At 46.2% G+C, this 6,437-nt stretch overlaps 1 non-coding gene across 1 annotated transcript; it reads right to left on the reverse strand.

The window, feature by feature from the left end:
- Positions 1-897: 897 nt before the first annotated feature.
- LOC114807746 lies at positions 898-1,035 on the reverse strand. The gene has a single exon (XR_003755821.1). It is a non-coding gene; the product is annotated as a small nucleolar RNA SNORA7 (small nucleolar RNA).
- Between the last annotated feature and the right edge of the window lie 5,402 nt (positions 1,036-6,437).

The following is a 6,437-nucleotide window of genomic DNA, read 5'->3' on the forward strand; positions in this document are numbered from 1 at the left end:
GAGGTGGTCCACAGTGTTGAAGGCAGCTGGGAGGTCGAGGAGGATTAGGATGTGAATGCCTAAACTGGTGTGGGAGTGCTGAGGTGGCACTGGGAGCTACAGTTTGGGGAAAAGAAAAAAAAAATGCAGGACTTCTGGAAGAGATGTTATTTGAGAAGGGCTTGGTAGACGGAGAGAGCTATGGTCAGGAATAATAATGATGAAATTGGTTAAGCATTTGCTATGTGCCAAGCATTAAGTGCTGTGGTAGATAGAAGATAATCAGGTCAGATGTAGTCTCTGTCCCACATGGGACTCACGGTCTTAAACAGGAGGAAGAATAGGTAATAATAATAACAACGATGGTATATGTTAAGTGCTTACTCTGTATCAAGCACTGTTCTAAGCACTGGGGTAGATAGAAGCTAATCAGGTTGGACTCAGTCCCTGTCCCACATGGAGCTCACGGTCTTAATCCCCATTTTACAGATAACTGAGGCACAGGGAAGTTTAGAGACTTGCCCAAGGACACCCAGCAGATGAGTGGCATAGCCAGGATTAGAACCCTGGTCCTTCTGACTCCCAGGCGGTGCTCTTTCCACTGCCTTGATTAAGTTGCCTTGAAAGAAGTGAAGCACGTGAGCTGGGGTATAGTGGGAAAAGAGATGGATGGGTAGAAGGGAGAGAGCTGATTGAGTTGTTGTTAAGCTGTCGAGTCGCGTCCGACCCATAGCGACGCCATGGACGCATCTCTCCCAGAACGCCCCGCTTCCAACTGCAATCGTCTGGTAGGGTATCCATAGAGTTTTCTTGGTAAAAATATGGAAATAGTTTACCAATGCCTCCTTCCGCGCAGTAAATGAGTCTCTGCCCTCGACTCTCTCCCATGCCGCTGCTGCCCAGCACGGGGAAGTTTTGACTTGTAGCAGATTGCCTTCCAATCACTAACCACTGTCCAAGCTAGGAATGGAATGGGTATGCCTCTGCTTGACTCTTCCTCCTGTAGTCAAGACTGGTAGAGAACTGGAAACTCTCCAGGTGCGACCCGGAGAGGTACTTTAAAGCAAATGGCCAGGATTATGTGCAGAGAGGACTGGGTAACCATTCAAGGTCTCTGAGTAGTGGGGTGATGTGTACTGAGCATTTTCCAAAAATAATTTGGACAGTTGAGTGAAATATGAACTAGAGAGGGCAGGGAATGATGGCCTGGGGACCTGTGAATGAATGAGATTGAACAGGCAGGGCTCCTGGACAGTAGACTAGCTTTCCAAGTAATAACTAACCCATAAGCGAGGTAATGATAACGCATATTGTTCTCAGAGCAAGAGCTGCTGATTTTGTTTCTGTCACTGTCTTTTCTAGGTCAGACAGGAAAGAGACCAGAGCTGGTCAGATGACTTGACTCTGCCAGCAAATTACTGCCAGGGGTCAAGCTGCTTTTTCAATCTTCACTTCCCCAAATCACTGACTTCCCCCACCAAGCGTTTTGCTATTAAGCTGCATTTTCCTCGGGCCCTTATCCATTGGGCCTGCTGGTAGATAGGCTACTGACATCAAATTGCTGTTTCATTTGAAAAGTCTGGATTGTCCAGGAGCTGCATCACTTTTTGGTTGCAAAGTTGCACGTATTCTAGCTTCATGCTTTTTATTATTATTACGATTTATATTAAGCCTGGCCATGGTGTCCTAGGAATGCATTCCAACCTGTAAAGTTCCCGCTAATCCTTCAGGGAGTAATAGAATTAGTAGTAATGATTATTATGGTATTTGTTAAGTGCTTACTATGTGCTGAGCACTGTTCTGGTAATAATAATAATAATGATGATGGCATTTGTTAAGCGCTTACTATGTGCAAAACACTGTTCTAAGCGCTGGGGGGATACAAGGTGATCAGGTTGTCCCACGTGGGGCTCACAGTCTTCATCCCCATTTTGCAGATGAGTTAACTGAGGCTCAGAGAAGTTAAGTGACTTGCCCGAAGTCACACAGCTGACAAGTGGTGGTGCCGGGATTAGAACCCTTGACCATTAGTGGTACTAATGGTGATTGTGGAATGCCACTGGTTCAGTGTACGAAACTAAGTGCTTGGGAAAGTACTGGCTTGGGAAAGTACTGGTTCATGATTGGTCTGTGGCTCACTAACCTATGCTTCCCACGACAAATGAAAAGCTTCTGGGAAAACTTTGTGTTTTCAATTTGTACAATTAAAACATCCATTTATAATCCACCCCCTCGCCCCCTCATTCATTCATTCAGTCGTATTTGTTGAGCGCTTACTGTACTAAGCACTGTACTAAGCACTTGGGAGAGTACAATACAATAATAAACAGACACATTTCCTGCCCATAACAAGCTAACAGTATTGACAGGGGGAGGCGGGCATTAATATAAATAAATGACAGATATGTACCTAAATGCTTTGGGGCTGGGAGGGGGGAATAAAAAAGGGAACGAGTCGGGGCCGATTTTAGCAATGTTGTGAAGGTGGGACCGACAGGATTTAGTGATGGATTGAATATGTGGGTTGAATGAGAGAGAAGAGTCAAGGATAACGCCCAGGTTACGGGGCTTGTGAGGCAGGAAGGATGGTGGAGCCGCCTACAGTGATGAGAAAGTCAGGGGGACGACAGGGTGTGGGTGGGAAGATAAGGAGTTCTGTTTTGGACATGTTAAGCTTGAGGTGACGGGAGGGCATCCAAGTAGAGATGTCTTGAAGGCAAGAGGAAATATGAGATTGCAGAGAGGGAGAGAGATCAGGGCTGGAGGTGGAGATTTGGGAATCATTTGCATAGAGGTGGCAGTTGAAGCCACTGGAGTGAAAGAGTTCTCCAAAATTGGTGGAAAACATAAGGGGACCCAGAACTGAACCTTGAGGCACCCCCCCCCCCCCCCAGTTAGAGGGTGGAACGCAGAGGAGGAGGCCGCAAAGGAAAATGAGAATGAACAGCCGGAGAGGTAAGAGGAGAATCAGGAGAGGTCAGAGTCAGTGAAGCCAAGGTTGGATCATGTTTCCAAGAGAAGGGGGTGGTCCACAGTGTCGAAGGCAGCTGAGAGGTCAAGGAGGGTTAGGACGGAGTAGGTTGTTTCTCCTCGGATTCGTTCTCCCAGGCATGATCTGTTGAGTGTTCACTATTATCTGATTGGTGAAAAATTCTGTCTCTGGAGTCCTGATCCCTAGGACTGAAACCAGGGCAGTTTGAATTCATTCATTCATTCATCTTTATTGAGTGCTGTGTGCAAAGCACTGTACTAAGCACTTGGGAGAGTAAACTATAACAATAATCAATTGAATTAATCAATGATATTTATTGAGGATTTACTGAGTGTAGAGCACTTTACTAAGCACTTGGGAAAATACACTGCAATGGAGTGGCTACACTCGATCCCTGACCACAAGAAGCTTGCAGACTAGATAAAGAGACAGATAGTAAAATTAATTACAGATGGGTATGTACATAAGTGCTATGGGTCGGGGGGAAGGGTGACAATCAAAGTGCTTAAGGGTAACAGACCTAAGTGCATAGACAACACAATCAATCCAATTTATTGAGCGCTTACTGTGTGCAGAACACCGTACTAAGTGCTTGGGAGAGAATATAATAATGATGATTATTATGCTATTTGTTAAGTGCTTAACTATGTGCAAGGCACTTTACTAAGCGCTGGGGTGGATACAAGCAGATCGGGTTGGACACAGTCCCTGTCCCACATGGGGCTCACAGTCTCAGTTCCCATTTTACAGATGAGGTAACTGAGGCCCAGAGAAGTTAAGTGACTTGCCCAAAGTCACAAAGCTGACGAGTGGCGGAGTCAGGATTAGAACCCATGACCCCTGACTCCCAAGCCCGGGCTCTTTCCTCTGAGCCACGCTGCTTCTCAGACAGACATTCCCTGCTCACAAGGAGCTTACAGTCTAGATGGGGAGAAGACATTAGTATAAATAAATTATGGATATGCATATAAGTACTGTAGGGCGGGGGGGAGGGGGAGTGGGGATGAATAAAGGGTAATGTGGAAGGTAGTGGAAGAAATGGAAAAGAGGGCTTAGGGAAGGCCTCTTGGAGGAGATGTGCCTTCAGTAAAGCTTTGAAGTGGGGGGAGAGTAATTTCCTGTCAGATATGGAGAAGGAGGGACTTCCAGGCCAGAGTCAGGATGTGGGCAAGAGGTCGCAGGCATTTCCTCACCTATGTAATTGAAGCTCTTACAATACCAAAAAAAAGATCAGTTTTCGGGTCCTGTGGAATACACCTTGATTTAAGCTCTAGTCCTACAGTTGCCCCTTCCGTCTCTGTTTACTGCCTGTGAAAGGGTTGTTCCTGGCGGCTTCTCTGCTTGGAAATCCAGTGCGATCTTTGAGCAAGGGCCAAGCCTTCCCAAGCAGCCAGCCTGCCCGCCCTTCTATCCGGGGAAAAGTCTGCAACTCCAGGCACCAATCAGTCTTTCCCCATGCTAGAAACAGAAGAAATGATTGTAGTGTTTTGAATCCCTTCCTGAACTTGAATAATGGTATTTATCTGAAATGACAAACTTTAGGGCATAAAAATATTTGACTTTCAAACAAACATGTAGGCTTGTTTAAATCACCCAGACAGGGACTGTAAATACTGAACCTTTCAGGGGAGCAAGATCTAAGATAAGCTAATGCCAGCTAGGCCCACCCTGGTCTTCTCCCAAAGGGAGAATATAGCACTCCCATGCTGTCCTGGATCCAGATTCTTGAGCCTACTGCTTCACTCTTTGGAGCAAGACAAGGAGTCAGGGAGTTCTACTGGCAAGAGGACAGTTTGCTCAATGCCCCCCCTCTATCCCCCCAGCCTTTTTAAGGTATTCATTAAGTGCTGACTATTTGCCAGGCACTGTACTAAGCTAGGGGGAAGATACAAGATTGGAAACAATGTCCCACATGGGGTTCATAGTCTTAACCTCCATTTTACCGTTGAGATAACTGAGGCATAGGGAAGTTAAATGACTTGCCCGGGGCCACACAGCAGACCAGTGGGGGAGATGGGATTAGAACCCAGGTCCTTCTGACTCTCAGGCCCGGGCTCTATCCTCTAGGCCATGCTGCTTCTCTTCACCCCTAAGCTTCCCCCCAAGTTCAGGTCAGTGTTGTGAGCTCAACAGCTTGGGAGCTGTACCCTCTTGAAGAAGTCATTTCTCCTTTACCATGGATTTGCATTCTTGCAGGACCCTTGGTTAAAAACATTCCAGCTGCAGTACTTATTGCATGACCGATGCGACTTATGCCACTTGCAAGAACACAACTGTTTCATCAACAATGCAATCGTATTTATCCAGATAAGTGGGCATGGTTGAAAGAAGGTTCCCTAATTCCCTGGCAGCCTTCTAACCTTCTAACCAAAACATGTCGTGAAAACAATTATGAGAGAACTGAGTGTATCCTTTTGGTTTGTTTTGTTTGTATAATTTTATAATAGGGGTTTATTGGTTGGGTAGACTCCTTATTTACTGCTTGTTTTATTAATTTACTACTCTTATCCTCTTGAGTGTTTTTCTTTCTCCAGTCTCACTGGCCCATTGGTAAGAGAAAGGCGGATGGATGAGACGGAGAAAGTACTGAATCGTGTTCCTTTCCTAATGCTTGGGCTCTGGGATATCTTTTCCTAGAATTGTTGTCTGTGTTCAATTTATACTGAGAGAGGTGCCGGGATTCACGGAAAACAGGCCCTCTCCCATCGAGTAGTCAAAGTGCTCAGCCTAAATGTTAGAAAGTGTGGGAAGAGAGAAGAGTCTCCAGAGTCTAGACCGGTGGCTGGCAACCTTTTTTTTTTTGCAGAACAAAATCAAACCTTTGAGCATTTGGCATGCAAAGAGACCCTCATACAATTCATGCACCCCCTCCCTGCACATGACATCATTATATCCTGCTATGCAAGGCTCATTGTGATAATGTCACTGTACCATGCAGCTGCTTCATAGCAACAGCTGTTCATAGCAGTAGGCTGCCAGAATGGATGGGAAAGAGGAGGGAAAGGGATAGATGGGAGGAAGGGAGGTGGAAGGGAAGGGAGACAGGAAGGATGAGGGGAAGGAGGCCAGTGAAGGCAGATGAGAAGAAGAGAAAGGAGAGGGAAGGAAAGGGGAAAAGAGAGGGAGAAGGACAAGGAAAGGGAAAAGGAAGAGGAGGTGAGGGCAAGGAGGAGGAGAGGAAGGAAGAGAAGAAGAGAGGGAAAGAGAAGGGGGGTGGGGAGGAAGGAGGGGGAGGGAGAACAAGGGGGAAGAAAGTCAGCAACAGGCAGCCCCCCGCAAGGCGCCTATTAGCAACCAGCAGCTTAATGACATTATTAATATTATCAATAATAATAATGATAACAGCGATTAGACACTTATGTGCTAAGCACTGGGGTAGATACAAAGTTATGAGATCGGACACAGTCTCTGTCCCCCACAGAACTCATATGGCACCATGGGATATAGGTGCAAAATGAGATTTGGG

The sequence above is a fragment of the Ornithorhynchus anatinus genome, chromosome X3 (genome assembly GCF_004115215.2).
Source record: "Ornithorhynchus anatinus isolate Pmale09 chromosome X3, mOrnAna1.pri.v4, whole genome shotgun sequence".
Taxonomy (NCBI): Eukaryota; Metazoa; Chordata; class Mammalia; order Monotremata; family Ornithorhynchidae; genus Ornithorhynchus; species Ornithorhynchus anatinus.